Source organism: Nicotiana sylvestris, chromosome 1, assembly GCF_000393655.2.
Source record: "Nicotiana sylvestris chromosome 1, ASM39365v2, whole genome shotgun sequence".
In the NCBI taxonomy this organism is placed as follows: Eukaryota; Viridiplantae; Streptophyta; class Magnoliopsida; order Solanales; family Solanaceae; genus Nicotiana; species Nicotiana sylvestris.
In genome coordinates, this window is record NC_091057.1 from 3,792,186 (window position 1) to 3,809,137 (window position 16,952).

Below are 16,952 nucleotides of genomic sequence, written 5' to 3' on the forward strand. Positions count from 1 at the left end.
GCAAATAATATCATCCCCAGCAAGTTTTGTAATAAAATGCAAAGCAGGGAAAGGAAGAGAAAAGAAAAACCATCCCCAGCAGGAGTGGCACGACCACTCACCACATTTTAAACTAACAAATTTTTCTTTGATTTGAAGCAGGGAAAGGAAATGTTATTGACAGCGGGAAGACATGGCCACAAAGAAGATTATCAAACTGGGGCAGAAAATTTTCTCTCATTGCGAAAAATTTCTTGAAATCAGATACCCACTTGGGGAAGAAGCAAGATAACACAAGTTTGGGGAAAAATGGTATCCCCAGCAGTTTTCGGAAGAAGGCCAAACAAGTTTCAAAGGAAGCCATTTCGGAAGGAAGATAACATAAGTCTTAAGGGAAGTAGCTTTCGGATGAAGGAAAGCACCAGCTTTAAGGGAAGTAGTCTTTGAAGAAGGAAAATAACCTATTTTGAATAAAATACCGGTGTTATCCCCAGCAGTTTTCAGAGGAATGAAACACCAGTTTTGAGGGAAGCAGTTCTGAAAGAAGATAATTTCAAGTTAGAAGGAAAATGGTCCAGGAGGCACGAAGGAACAACAACAATAAAACGCATTGTTTAAGAAGAAGTTGAAGTCAGGAACCCGCCTGGAGAATGGAGGTGTTATATTTTTTAAGTCATAATTGAAGTCAGGAGCCCGCTGGAGAATGGAGGTATTATATTTTTAAGAAGTTGTTGAAGTCAGGAGCCCGCATGGAAAATGGAGGTGTTATGTCTTTAAGAAATTTTTGAGGTCAGGAATCCGCCTGAAGAATGGAGGTGTTATATTTTTGAGTTGTAGTCGAAGTCAGGAGCCCGCCTGAAAAATAGAGGTGTTATATTTTTTTTTAAGAAGTCATTGAAGTCAGGAGCCCGCCTGAAAAATAGAGGTGTTATATTTTTTTTTTAAGAAGTCATTGAAGTCAGGAGCCCTCCTGGAGAATGGGTGCCGTATTATCTTTTAAAGTCAAGTTAGAGTCAGGAGCCCGCCTGTAAAATGGAGGTTGTTATAATTTTAAGTCAAAGAAGTCAGGAGCCCGCCTGTAGAATGGAGGTTGTTAAAATTTTAAGTCGAAGAAGTCAGGAGTCCGCCTATAGAACGGAGGTTGTTACAATTTCAAGTCGAAGTCAGGAACCCGCCTGTAGAACGGAGGTTGTTAAATTTTAAGTCGATGAAGTCAGGAGCCCGCCTGTAGAACAGAGGTTTGTTATATTTTAAGTTGAAGAAATCAGGAGCCCGCCTGTAGAACGGAGGTTGTCATATTTTAAGTTAAAGGAGTCAGGAGCCCGCCTGTAGAATGGAGGTTTGTTATATTTTAAGTTGAAGAAGTCAGGAACCTGCCTGTTAGAACGGAGGTTGTTATATTTGAAGTTGATGAAGTCAGGAGCCCGCCTGGATAATGGAGGTGTTATATTCTAAGGTTTATTAAAGTCAGGAGCCCGCCTGGAGAATGGAGGCCGTATTATCTTTTAAAGTCAAGTTAGAGTCAGGAGCCCGCATGTAAAATGGAGGTTGTTATAATTTTAAGTCGAAGAAGTCAGGAGCCCGCCTGTAGAACGGAGGTTGTTAAATTTTAAGTCGATGAAGTCAGGAGCCCGCCTGTAGAACGGAGGTTTGTTATATTTTAAGTTGAAGAAATCAGGAGCCTACCTGTAGAACGGAGGTTGTCATATTTTAATTTAAATGAGTCAGGAGCCCGCCTGTAGAACGGAGGTTTGTTATATTTTAAGTTGAAGAAGTCAGGAGCCCGCCTGTAGAACGGAGGTTTGTTATATTCTAAGTTGAAGAAGTCAGGAGCCCGCCTGCAGAATGGAGGAATACATTTCAAAATCAAGCCAGAAGTCAGTAATGCGGAGGGTTACAACAAAAAATACCCCCAGCATGAATCCCATTTCAAAAATCAGAAAGAAAACTACAAAAGCAAGTCGGAAATAGATCAGATTTTGTAATTCCTAGTTTAAGTCTAGCTTCTTGTTTTCTTTTGGCATGGTGTAATAAGGAGATCTAAAAGTAGTAGCAACAGCATACAGCAGCAGTAACAGCAAAAATGCAGTCCCATGGTAGTCCCAGCTACCAAAACTTCCCGAACTACATTAACCTGATTCCCTTCTAGCCAGGGATATGTAGGAAAACTTTGAAGCAAAGGTTTGGTTAAAAAATTTCAAAAAATGCTTCACACGGAGTATTCCAACGGGCAAAAATTGCTCGTATCCGCTCACATTATCTTTGCACGAAAACTCTTTGCGTTTTCGGACAAATTGGAGCAGCTGTGAGTACGTGATTTTTGCCCTATGAGAACTACTCCCAAAAATTCAAAATAAAATGGTTTTGTGTTGTTTGTGATATATATGTATTTTGTCTATGCATGTTTATTTCTACTTTAAGTAAGAAAAATACAAAATACATGTTGCATGCATATTTAGGATTTAATTGTGCATTTTTGAATTAATTAAACCATGTCCTATTTTTAAGAATGAAAATCACAAAAATAGGAATTTTGGTAGCTTTGTCATTTTTATGGTTTAATTGTGTGATTTTATTTTTGTTTGATCTTGTGTGTTAATTATTGTTAAGGGTTAATTAGTATCTTTTTAAAATAAGCTTGGTTTTACAATTTAATTTAGGAATTTTGGTTTTTAGGAATTAAAAGAAAGGAGTGAAAATTGGACCAGATCGGAACTGGGCCATCTTGATTTTGACCAAAACCAGGCCCAAATTTCACCCATGTACCCGGTCTAGTCAATCTGGCAAAACGACCGCTCAAACGGCATCGTTTCTGTCACGTTCAATATGGACCGGTGATTTGTTTTGATCGAACGGTCCAGACCACTCCTCCCTTACCCGTTTTTGACCATTTCACCCCGGATCGACCCAGCCCCAGTATTACCCCAAACGACACTGTTGCCTATCAAGTGAATTGATCCAAGCCGTTGATCGTGCTTGATCCAACGACCAGGATTAAAACACCCCCTCCGTATATATTCCTAAATCTTACCCCACGCCCCAAAGCCATACCCCCCTCACCTCTTCGTCTCTTCGTCTTTGAGCTTCTGAGACCAAACGGATCCCCCGCCTCTTGCCACCGTGCATCGCCCACCGAAAATCTCCTCACGACGGTTCCGGTGGTCCAAACAGCCCCAAAATTACACCATAGCCTCCCTACGATGTCCTCTTTCCAAATCCTATATCGGTTTCCCTCGAATCAATACCCAACGTCTCGAATCTTCAATCGAAGAATTGGCCTAAAACCTCACCTCCTCCGATGACTACCAAATTAACACCCCTAAGCCATCTGACCACCCTCGTTGTAGTCCACTAACCATTTGCCTCGAATCAACCTCCAGCTTCTCGAATCTTCAATCGAAGATTCGAGCAAAACTTGAAATTACCCCAACCGGCCCCAAACTCACACCATGAAGCCCCCAAACCTCCCTCGTTACCAAACCACCTTTGGTTTGGTTCGAATCAGGTTAAAACCGTTTGAACCCCAAATCGAACCCCCAAGAACCCTAGAAAACCAAAGGCTGAAATCTGCCCAAATTAAAGGAAGTTGGGTGTCCAGTGGACCTTAGTCAAAGTGTTCTCAGTTGAGAACACTCGATTAAGGTCCGTTCGACCTCAATTAAAGGTCCGAGTCAGAGTCCAAGTCAGGGTCGTCCAGTTTCTGAGTTCTTGAGGTATTTTCCCCTTTCTTGTTTGTTCCATTTTTGGGTTTGTTTATTCTGTTTACTTTGTTTAGCGTAGCTTTATTGATTTTTAATTTTGTCGATTGCTTCTGTTCTTCTCCATCAGACCTTTTATTTGATTAAATTTTATCATTGCTTCTGTTTGTTGTCGATTGTTATATGTTATAACTGTTTAATCAATTGAATAAGCATCGTCGATTAGTCCGGTAGGTTTGAGTGTTAGTTTAACATGATAGTAGTTTAATATTGGTTTTGATTTCATGGTTTATTCTAGTCTGTTTCCCCTCCTGCTTCGTTTATGTCCTAAATGTTGTGTTGAAATGAGCCTGTTGGTATAGTTGAACTTAGAACTGAGCCTGTTGGTATATTCAATTCATCGAACTGGATTTATTGGTCATTTTGTTATCCTGAATTACTAGCTGATTTGAATTGGTTATAGCTATTGTAGTATGTTGGATTCAGCTTAGTTAGTTGGTAGGTTTGAATAGGTTAGAGTTGAAAGGTTCAATGCAGTGAAAGGGATTGGGCAGGATAGTAATTTCAGGGGCTTTAGGAGGGTAATTTGGGAATTGAAAGGTTTAAAAATGGCTAGTTCAAGTGGGCTGACAGTAGGGTACTAAAGTACCATTAAACTAATGCAATTGTTTAGTGTTAATGGAGAACAAACATAATGGTATGAAAGGCTTAAAAGGGGATTGATTAAAATATGTTGCACATACATGTTTGAACATTTAAATAAAGAAAAGACAAGGGTAGTGGGGAACAAGTGAACTAAAAAGAGAACAAAACATGTAGTAGTGGGCAGAAAATACTTTCTTAATTAGCTAAGTGCTCCGTAGAGCTAGAAAGGGGCTGAGGTTTGGGTATAAATAAGGGTCTGGACAGAACTAAAAGGATCCTTTTTGGGCTGGTTTTTGGAGAGCAGAAAATCAGTTTCTCTTTCGACCCTTTTTGGTCTGGTCTGGCTTTCTTTGAGGCAAATTTTAGAATAGAAAGTAATCTGAAAAGGGAGAGAAAGGAGTTCAAAGTTAAAACAGGTTTTGAGATGGTTTAAGATGAGTTTGGGTGTAGTGTTGCAGTAGTGTGTTTTTCTGATTTCCTTTCTGAGGTCGTTTGAGCTGTTGAAGTTTGAGTGTTCTGGTTTTAACTGGTTTCAAATCCACTTGGGTCTGTTGCATATGTCACTAGCTGTTGGTACCTGTTGTTTGGTATTTGCAGTGGTTGTTTGCTTTTCTGCTGTATTGTATTGCTACTGCTGCTGCTGATCCTCTTCTTCCTCTTCTTGTATTGTCAATACCAGGTACACATTTGTATATTCTTGGCTATTGGAATGAAATGAAGCAAGTTTCCTGCTGCGGAATTATAGTGAAAACTTCTGTTACATATATGGATAATTTGCTTATGATGCGTGTATTTATCCACTGTAGTTAAGTATTCTGAACTCCAATGGATTGTGATGGACTGTTTGTTTTAACTTATGGACTGTGTTGGACTGTTATAATAGATTTTAGAATTTAGAACATCAATCTGATTTAGTTAAACTAATTAGATGTGTATTCCTGGAAGCATAAGAGTTATATAGCTAACAATCTGATTTAACTTGTGTTGATTAATGGAATCTCAGTTTGCTTTCATATATATTCCACTAAATTGTTTTCCTAGGATATAGTTGATTTTGAAATCAGTATGACGGCCACTTTAAGTTTGATGGCTCGGAATTCATTGTTACAGTATAAGTGTTGGTAATTCTGGATTAATAGTTCATAGCAGTAGTTAATCGAATTGAATATGCCTTATTAATAAGACTGCTTGAATCTGCTCGTGGATGTTAGTAAAATCAATTAATTGAGATGTTTAGTCCAAAACACGATCCCTCATTAGGAATCACCATTAGTTAAACAGGTGGAGTAAGCTGAATTTTAATATGAGATTCAAATGATCAATTGTTCCTTAGTTTGAGTAGATAAACATAACTCTCCCTTCTCATAATTTGTTGAGTGCACGTTAAATAACTTGAAGTTGTTCCAGTGATTCTGCGTTAAACTAGAATTGAAGCTGAGGTCAGTGGTCCACTTTAGACATTTTGGGCTTCGGTACTGTCACAAACGGCCCAGGTCTAACTCTAACTGCATGTTCATTTGGACCTGGGCCCAGATCTATAGTTGGTTTGCTCTTTATACACACTTAGATAAGGGTTTATTTATACGGACCGCATTCAGAACCTAAAATGAATAAAAGTTGATTTCGTATGAGTTCAATAGACCCAGGTCTTCTAATTCTTAAATAATGCAAATAAAATAGAAAATTATAGATTGCTTTAGGATTGAGCCTTTAAATAAAAATGATGAGACGAGCCTCGCCGAGTAAAAATGCAAATTGCGGGGCCCTCAATGAATGGTTGAAATAAAACCTTTAGAATTCGGGACGGGCTATTTAGCGAATTTTACGGCCTTCCCTAAAATAACAACGCGTTAGTCTCTTTAGGCGCATATTTTAATAACATTACCTCCCTAAACTCGGGTGCACATTTATGTGACCCAAATCCAAATCTCAACAAAGTCGAAATGTGTCGCTAATCACGGGTACATCGATTGTGACGTGGTTCGAGATACATTTACACGACGTTGCAGATTCCTTTTAAAAAATATGAGACGAGCCTCGACAAACAAAAATACACAAGCTGCGGGGCCCTCTATACGTGTTGGTAAAATTACTAGACTTCGGGATGGGCCGTTTAGCAAAATTTCACGGCCCTACCCAAAATAATGATACGCTAGTCGCTTTAGGCGCGCATTTAACAAATGTTATCTTCTTAAACTCGGGTGCACATTTATGTGACCCAAATCCAAATCTCAACAGAGTTGAAATGTGTCAATAACCACGGGTGCATTGATGTGATGTGGTTCGAGATATATTTTCACGATGTTGCAATTCTCGGTAAAAAATAATAATAACAAAAGCGGTACACAGTTAAAATTTGCACATAGGTTCAACATGTATTAAAACCAGATAAATAAGCCGAATATGACAGTTGAGCGACCGTGCTAGAACCACGGAACTCAGGAATGCCTAACACCTTCTCCCGGGTTAACAGAATTCCTTACTCAGATTTCTGGTTCGCGAACTGTAATACAGAGTCAATCTTTTCCTCGATTTGGGATTCAACCGGTGACTTGGGACACCATAAATCTCCCAAGTGGCGACTCTGAATTAAATAATAAATCTCGTTTCGATTGTCCTTTAATTGGAAAAACTCCCCCTTATGCCCTTACAGAGGTGTAGGTGAAAAAGGAGGTGTGACAATGCCGACCACTTATATATTGAATTGGGATCGTGTGGCACGCCGACCACTTATATATTGAGTTAGGATCGTGTTGCACGCCGACCACTTATATATTGAGTTGGGATCGTATTGCACGCCGACCACTTATATATTGAATTGGGATCGTGTGGCACGTCGACCACTTATATATTAAATTGGGATCGTGTGGCACGTCGACTACTTATATATTGAATTGGGATCGTGTGGCACGCCGACCACTTATATATTGAATTGGGAGCGTGTGGCACGCCGACCACTTATATATTAAATTGGGATTGTGTGGCATGCCGACCACTTATATATTGAATTGGGATCGAGTGGTACGCCTACCACAAATTTATATTGAAATGAGAGCGGGTTGTACGCCTGCAACAAGATGAGTGGAACCTGGAAGTGAATTAAATTCCTTTGTTCTATTTCTGTCATTAGATTTTGTTGCTACCCCAGAGTATGTTTTCCCTTCCCAAATATTAAAGATTGTTTCCTGTTATTTTGTTGTATACATATTTTTAACTGTACAGGTTTATGTGAGTGTCTGGTTCTAGCCTTGTCACTATTTCGCCGGAATAGGCCAGACACTTGCCTGCATATGTGGTCGGTTGTGCTGATTCTACACTCTGCGCTCTTTTTGCACAGATACAGGTTTCGGACAGCAGTAGTATAGTGAGCGTTAGCATTCCGATCATCGAGACACCGAGGTAGCCTTGCAGGCGTTCGCGGGACCCGACGTCTCCTCTATCTTTATTTTCAGTATGTTATCTCATGTATTCGAGACAAACAGTTTTATATTTCTTTCAAACGGTTGTGTTTAGTATTCTTAGAAGTTCGTGAGTATTGTGACACCTGTCTTGGGTAGAAGTTATGTTTGGAATTCCGTATCGTATCTAGTATTAATGATTTAAGTCTTCCGCTAAGTTTAATTATTCCGTTGTAATTTTATTATCATTGCTAATTGTTGTAAATAAGAACTGTTAGAAATGGAAAGAAAGTGTAAGAGTCGGCTTGCCTAGCTTCCATTAGTAGGCGCCATCACAACTCTCGATGGTGGAAAATTTCGGGTCGTGACAAAAGTATCAATAGAGTAATCCGTTCATGGATTTGTTATAAAATCTATCATTATTTTTGTTTTAACATTAGTAAGATTAACTATATGTTTAAGCTCTATTATCTGTTTTATTGTCTATTGTGTAGGTATATTTGAAATTATTTTAATTTGTAATCTAAAATTTATTTCAACTATAAATAAAGAATCCTCATGAATTTATTTTATTTTATTTTGTGTGTGTGTGTATCACTCTGTTTCATACCAATTATGTAAATTGACTTCAAGTTTTGATTACTATTAATAAAATTATTGGCACAATTAAATTATTTTTTATTCTAAAGACTTTTTCCCGCTCATTTGTTTCATCGTTATATGTTATTAACTTATATGCTTAATTACAGATTTCTCACTATATTCTACTTTTGAAATAATATTTGATTTATTTGATAAGTAAGTCCATAACATAAATTTTAAAAAGAATATCAAATATTCGAGATCACTTTGTTGTTTAAAATAGATGCTAGTGGGTACTGGTGGGTTGATACATGGTGATGGTGGCGATTGATAATGTTGAGCGGTAGTAACGATTAGCCGTAAATGTGAATGATAGTATTTTCATGAAAAACTTTGTTATAATCTATCCAAACTCTTTAAGTGATTGTAAAATAAGAAAAATAATATATTTAATGATCGAATCTGGATGACTAAGATTTAGATATAGAAATAAATCATTTAATAATTGAGATCAGAGACATCTATTAAATTCAGTGAATTCATTTTCACCTTGTTGTTTAATTTCCTATCTTGTAATTGTTGGGATATATACTATTAACCATGGGTTTGGTTTAGATATAGTATTTATTATGAAACAATTGTTTATTCAGTTTTAATAAAGTTATAGATCATATATTAGTATGTGTCTTTTGCTTATATAATAGATGATTTAGTGTATAGAGTTTAGCTTATACACGGAAGATTAAATCATCGGTTCTTATAAGTATAAAGTTTGAGTTCACAATCTAATGATGGAATTGGACAAACCATCTGATTGTAGCACAAGATTAAATATAATTTATCTTGATTATGGGAATGATTTAATTCTAACTTCTTGTGCTAGTACATTTTGTATGTATTGAACGGACCTGGTAGAGATAAGTATTTTATACTGACTTAATAAAATAAACTCTCTAGCCATTAAATGTACTTATACTCTTAATTTTGATATTATTATTATTAGTTGTGTATATTATTATTGTTTTGATTTATTAAAAGGCAAGATTCTTTCGTGGGTCAACATGCCTGGTAAATTGGATAATAATAATGTACATTGACGAAGTAATAGTTAGTTGATGGAATCCATGTTTCGGTTTAGAGATTGATGATACACCTTTATGAAAGCTTATAAGTTTTCATGTGTAAACCCGGCCGGTGGATTTTGTATCCGACACATGAAATAAGTTAAGCGCAAGTCTAAAGGAAATAATCAATAAATTAAATCGTCAGTAATTTAATTTAATTGATTAGTACCTGAATCTTAACATGGGGAGTTAAATAAGATTTAATGGATGAATTTCGAAATTCGATAAGGAGTGCAATTACGGATTTTTAGTGGAATAATTTGTAAGTAATTATGGTAGATATTAATTTCGAAAATTAGAAATTAATTCCATAATTGAAGCCTTGTTAATTAAATTCTGTGGTCCCTACTGTGCCTAAATAATAGGAAATAAAGGAATCATTTTTCTGGTGGAAAAGAAAACCCAACAGGTTTTGGAAAAGGGTCTTAACCCTTAAAACTTGTGCTATAAATACATAAGTTTTTCCACCTAGAGGGAGAGGTACATGGTGGCTGAAATTCTCAGCCAAGTTTCCTAGAAATTTCGCCCACACAAAATTGCTATTTTCGGTATTATTTGGATAACACAGTAAAAGACCGTGGAACGTTCGAGGATCACGATTGTGCGGATGATGGAGATTCCATTGAGAAGTTATGGAACTGAACGCTCATGTGGTAGAAGAGATATGTTCACGCTTCAAGAGGTAACCCGTGAAATTCCGTTTATGCTATTTGTCTAAATTATATGTGATTTTTGATACTGGGATCGCTTCCGCTGCTTATTATAATCCATCAATTGGTATCAGAGCCCACTCACATCTAATTAGATAACTAAGCTTTTCATGAAACAAGAATATGGTGTTTATGTGCGTTTTTTGAATTTATATATATATATATGTGTGGTTTTCTGAAAAACTGCACTGCTATTTTATGAATTAACTGTGCAAAATATTTGGATTATTCTTGTAATCATGAGATATCAGTTTTCTTATTGATATTTGATTAAGATTATCTGAATTTTTTGGGGTAAACCCTAGAAAAACGCAAAACCTGTTTTTGGCCGAATAGCCGGAATTTTCGGAGGTCAGCGAACTTGACGGACTCTGATTGAGCTGAAATTGGTAGGTCCATCGGACACGACGTGGTGAGAAAAACTCACTGCTATTGCAGCGAATCATGGTATTTTTTAGCGTTTTGAGGTCGTTTGGACTGTGTTTTGAACGTTTTTCTATTTTCTGGAAATTACTTCTTAATAATTTTAATTCCTTTTTAATTCAATGGTGTCGGGGATGACTTCTCATGGTCCCCATGATTAAATACTAGTCATATAATAGGTTTACACATTGGCTATTAGCAAATAGATATGTTGTTGTATTAAATTCAATAATAGAGGTGTAGGATTTTATTGACTAGGTCTTACAAGGTATAATTGATATTGTGTAATGATATAATTATTTTGTAAGAAAGTAAAATTCTCTATTTGATAGCCTGAATTACTAATGATTGGAGTGTTTGACATATTTGTGCATAAATTTTTTTTTCTCAAATTTAAGTTTATATTTTCATGCCCTACGTGATTACTAGTTTGGATTTTCGATGAAGAATTTTGTTCTCTTATTGGAGGTTCTAATTAAGTGAAATATGACGGTATTTTGTATGAGTTTTATATTATTGGTATGACTTTTAAGCTATGGTCTACCATTAAATAATTTTACGAGCTAAATATATATTCACTTATAAATCGAGAATTTTATGAGTAATAAATAGTTACCACTAAAGTGGTTTGTTTATTTGAACTCATACTCTTAGTAAATTTGTACATGTGAAATTGTAATTATTCATGGATTGAGCATTATGATTAATAAGTAGGATCCACAAAATAGTCTATTTATTTGAGTCATTGAAATACGTTTAATATACCATGTGAAAATTATCCTTGAGAAATCTACATTAATGGTGGAGGTTCTTAACTAGAAAAAGAGTTTTATCTTTGGGTACTAGTGAAACTAACTCCACTCATGAGAAGAGATATTGGGGTTTTCACCGAACGGAAGAAAATATAATATCTCAGGTTCTTATGTATTTAATAAAAGGATAATTTATTGCAAAAGGAGATATTATATATCCTAGAAAACTACAAGAAAGTATAGAATTGACAACAATTGTTTTGCAACAACAATAATATTGTTGCAAAATACAATAAATGGCAACAACTTTATTTAGTTGTTGCTATATTATAGAATTTTTACCCACAAATTTTTTTGTTAGCAAAATTTTTAATGTCGTTGCCATATTTAACAAATAATATAATAAATTTTAAATATATATAAGTTAGCAACGACTTTTTAACAACAATACTATGGTTGTTGGCTAAGTTTAATAAATAGCAACAACGTAATTAAATTGTTGTTGTATCACAAAGTTTTTAACCACAAGGTTTTTTTTGTTACCAAATATTTTAGATTCTCGTTACTTTATTTTAGGAGTAATATAATAAATATAAAATATAAAAATAATTGGCAACAACAAATCCCTTCAGTTGGCCAAAAATTTAGTAAATCACTTTTCGTTTTCCGCCAAAACAGACGCGCCTAAAACATATTTCCCTATTTTATTACTTTTCCCCAAATTTTTAGCGCTCAATTTTAGTTTCTATTGCTTTCTCTTTTCATTATCTAAACTAAGTTCTTGCATCTTTGATTTTTTGATCTCTTCCGCTGTGTTCAACCCAAAATCTGGTGAGTTCTCGCTTTCGATTTCGTTTCTTCTCAATATCTGTTGCTTTCTTCTTTTGATTTAGTTTAATCGTATTTTTCTTCTTAATTTGTGATACCTTAATCACTAGTCAATGATTGTTTACTGGGATTTTCTTGAATTGTTTTGTAATATGAGATGTCGTATATTTTCTTGGTTGTTATAGTGGGTGTTTTTTATGTAATTTTCTTAATTTTTTTCATGGTCATGCTATTTGACGTTCTTTTTTTGGGGAATTAATGGTGTGAGAGTGAGAATATTTGGGATTGATAATTTAGAATATGGGCGATTGTCTACTTTTTCTCTGAATTTACGGAATTGACGCACCCGATTTGAGATCTCTTGTTCGCGTTCTTGTCTCCTCCAATCTCTTCAATGTCCTTGTTTGTGCTCCCGATTCGTATGCTCTCTCTCTCATATTATTTAATTTACAGTATTTCTTCTTGAATTGTAGCGAATTTGTACGTAAGATCAGCCACCTGTAGATAGTTTATGGAGTATATTAATTGAAATTGGTCCAATTTTGGAAATTTTATATTCTGATTTCCCCCCTTTTTCTTAAACTTAATTATTTTGTTCTTTTTCCGGTCTATTTTAAGTACCAATGTCCAATGGCGATTGTCTGAAGTTTTGCTTTTATATATTTTGCTTTTCTTTTCTTCCTCGTGGCCTTGATCAGTTGAATCAATGGCTAAAACTTTTATTTACTTGGGAAATCGAGGACAGTATAGCAGCTTTGGTTATTTGTTTGGTAAACTCGTGGATATCAACTGCTGCTCCAGTCTCGATGGGTAAAGTTATTAAGTGGTGGGAGTCAACAGGTAGCACACACCCATGATTTAGTCGAGGTTCCTGCAAGCAAAGCAGGATTTTGCAATTCATAGATTCTTATATTTTGCATTTGTCTTTAAGGGAGAACTGTAAATTGCAAATGTTTGCAGAAGTAGTGTTATATAAGTATGTGGAGGAAATTGGACTTCCTATGTCAAAGTTCAGGCATTAGGAGATACGGGATCCTTACACAGTTTCTTGTGCCTTGCCCTTTCAGTGGAGCATGCATGATATATAGAGTCCTTATCTATATGACTGATAGGTTAAGTAGCAAGAAACATTTTAGATGTGTTGGTCACATGTAGATTTATCTTTGTCCTGTATGAACATGTAACCCACTGACAAGTGAGGTTGTTACCTGGGCAAGAGCATTCACTCACAACCAGGAGGATGGGAATTCAAGTCACCAAGAATGGAGAGGGCCAAGGATTTGGAGGATAGAGTTTACCTTATCAAGGACAAAAAATAAATAAACAAGCCTCCTCGTCGTTACTGTTTTCTGAAAACAATCATTCAAACTTCTATCAGCTTGTTATAGTTTCTATTGAAAACATTCTGATCCCACCGTATGCATCTGATTTGACATTTAGGTTACATTGGTCGGGAAGATCCTAACTAACCGTTTCATCTGAGGGGTCATCTGCTGGTAGTTTGCCTTGTTAGTTTTCTGTGTTTCTAGAGTAAAAGGCTTGTTATATTTACTTAAAGAAGCGACTTCTGAACCTAATGTATCGTATCTAAATGTCTAAAACATGTCTGCCAAATTTTTGCCCATGTGCCTACATAAAGTCTTGTCATCGACAATTGCATAAAACCATTATGGTCATCAACTAGAACACTATGTGACTGTTAACTATTAGATTTTCACTAGAATCACTACCACAACTCCTGATATGAAGTAGTGATTATAGATTGAAACTAAAGATCTGATATACATCAAAGTTTCAGGGTAGCTCATTCTCTGTTAATGTACTGCACTGTGCTCCCTTCTATTCTCTCTTAATTTGTTAACATCCGAATGGATCTGTATGATATTTATTGTATTCTTATTCCCATCTTCCCAAGAGCAAGGTGGAAAGTTCTTGGAGGGAAGAATGCAAACTAATAGAAGTGAAAAATCAACTTACGGAGGAGCGAAAAAAACGAGAAATCATGGAAGCTCGTAGGGTGATCAAAAAATATTAAAACAGGGCATGATGGCACTAGTATCCCATATACAAAGTTCCGAGGTATTTAATTGGTTTAAGGCGTTAAAGTTTCAATTACTTGCTTTTGATCCTAAGAACAATTTTATTAAACTACTTAAGAATAAATGAGATAGCATCACTTTTCATGTTAGTCATTATCAAACACATATATTACTTTCTTCGACTATAGACATGCCACAATTTTACATTTGAAATGCAATAGAACGGAACACTAAGCACTAAATGCTCTTGAATTACATGAAAGTGAATTTGCTATTTTCAGCTCTAATAGAAACTGAAGGAGCAGTAAGTGAATTTGCTATTTTCATTTGGGTGAGTTACTGAATTCTCATATGCTCCTTTTTATCTTTTCTTTCTCTGTTGTTTCATGATTTTGCTTTCTTTCTGGTTTTACATTATGGTTGCTACTAATTTTTAAGCCTCATAGCTAGAAAACATGTCTAAGTAGGGCCAGCAATCTTGACTTCTGCTCCAGGCTTCAAGTCACATGAAATATGAAACATTTGAAGTTACACAAATAAGCAGGGCCAAACCTTATACTCCTACTGTACATTAGGAACAGTCACTCTTAATCCAATCTGTACTGGATAGCTAAATAAAACAGATAAACATTGCCATCGTCTAAGAAATTAGGGAGTTGTTGATTCTTACATAAGAAGTTTGAGGAAACTCCTTTAACTTCTTCCCCTTTGTAATTGGTGTAGATAAGCCTTTTGACACATAGAGAAACCTGTATGAAACCTCAAGTTCAGACACATTTGTGTAATGTATGACCTATAGTTGTTCTACCTGTTTGTTGCTGATGGAAAATTAGCGAATCTTTGTAGTTTTACCATTGTTTGGATATGTTCTTGCTGGATTTTGTACATCTATGTTATCAATTGTAGCTTAAATATCTTCATTCACTCATACACTGAAGTTTTTCTATTGCCTCAAGCATCTGTATGTTTCTCACAACACACCCAAAAAAAAAGGAGGACAAAATACACAGAGTTCACATTTAAAACACTATATTTGTGGTTCACCTTGGTGGTATAGCTAATACGTACTACTCATTCGTAATGCCTGCTGTTAGCTGTCTTAATATGAGTATCAGCTTCAATCTCTGATATATACGTACTATATAAAGCTGAAAATCTTCGAAGTGTCACCTAACCACATTTTTAATATTACATTTATCTAACCTTAGTTAATTTGTTTTGTATAAGCAGTGTTTGTCTTGTAAGTAGCAATTAGTGTTGCATTTAAGTTTCTTCCTTTACTCAAAAATTAGTACAACATACGTACATATTACTAAGTATTATGTTATAAATTTGCTTCGTCGAGGTTCTATCATGTTTAAGTGTTGTTGTACAATGTTTAACAAACTGGACTTCCTGCTGCAATTTTTGACATGATTGCTAATTTAAATGATTCGGATGAGACAAGTCCTACAAGTCTTATGGACATGATAAGTAAACTTATTTTAGTTCATGAAAGGAAGTTTCTTGGTTGTATATGCAAATGAGTCTGTTTGGATAAATTAATCTTGTCTAGTATTTTGTTGACTATAGTATTGTATCTCTAGGAGTATTAATAGGTTCTGATGCAACTTTATTTTAGGGAGTACTTTATTCAAGCTTGCACTGCTAGCTACGTATCTATTTTTTGCTATAATTGTTGTAGCCCGCATCTCTTCCAGTATAAGTTCTCATCTAGAATTAGAGATGGATAGACAATTTTGGCCACTAGTTCTTTCTCCCGTATAGTGATGAAAGGAAGAAATTTGTCCCACTACTCCTTGGTTGAGGCATCATCTGACTGGCTTATGCCAACCTTACCAGTTACAAGCTCAAGTAAAACCTTCCCGAAACGGTAGACATCAAACATTAGAGATGGATCGACAATTTTGGCCACTAGTTCTTTGAGGTTGATGTTGTGTTTCCACAAGCTCTTTTTAGGTTGATGATTCCTGTTACAGTCATCTTACCATCTTGATATTTTTTGTGCTTATTTTACATGGCTTCTCAGTATTGTCCTTTCTTATCTTTCTTTTCATCAATTCGTGCTTATGTTGTCATGGGCCGAGGGTCTATGGGAAATAACTTCTCTATCTTCACAAGATAGGGGTAAGGTCTGTGTACATATTTTCCTTCCTAGACCTCACTATGCGGGATAATACTGGGTATGTTGTTGTTATAAGTAGTAACAGTTAAATAAGCTTCCTCTAGTTTCATTTTGCACTTATGTACTTTATTGCTTCTTTTTATCAAAAGCTAATTATATTTATTTTCTTTTTAGGATGAGCATGCGTAATTGAACCATCTTCACATCCGGTTCATGAAGTGCACAAGCTGTTGGAAGAAGATTTAGTTTTTTGGTTACTATTAGAATAGAACTTAAGGACATTGGAAGATTTATTTTTTGGGTTACTATCAGAATAGAACTTAAGGACCTTTGATATATGATGTTTTTACTCGTTTTGTAAGTAAAAATACACTTTTAGGATTATTTAGTTTTTGAAAGTTAGTATGACGACCCGACCCGTCGTCTCATGTGTTTCCGTCCCGTTTTCCCGTTTTATGCTTCTACATGTTTCATTATATGTGTTTGGTGAGTTTGAAGTGATTCGGTTAGAGTTTGGTAAGAAATGAGATAATTAGTCTCTTTAAGGAAGGTTTGGTTTGGAATAGTCAACCGGGAGTTGACTTGGGAGTTAGAAGGCTCGGAATGGATTTCCGATGATTCGGTTAGTTTCGGGGGATGATCTAAGGCT

The 16,952-nt window shown here is 35.6% G+C and overlaps 1 long non-coding RNA gene and 1 pseudogene across 1 annotated transcript; one reads left to right on the forward strand and one right to left on the reverse strand.

Annotated features, from left to right (window-relative positions):
* The window catches only part of LOC104226952 (putative late blight resistance protein homolog R1A-3), a 275,847-nt pseudogene that overhangs the window by 162,132 nt on the left and 96,763 nt on the right, over window positions 1-16,952 (reverse strand).
* LOC104225315 (uncharacterized) lies at window positions 11,987-16,744 on the forward strand. The gene is made up of 3 exons (XR_710560.2): window positions 11,987-12,142; window positions 14,055-14,218; window positions 16,478-16,744. It is a non-coding gene; the product is annotated as an uncharacterized lncRNA (long non-coding RNA).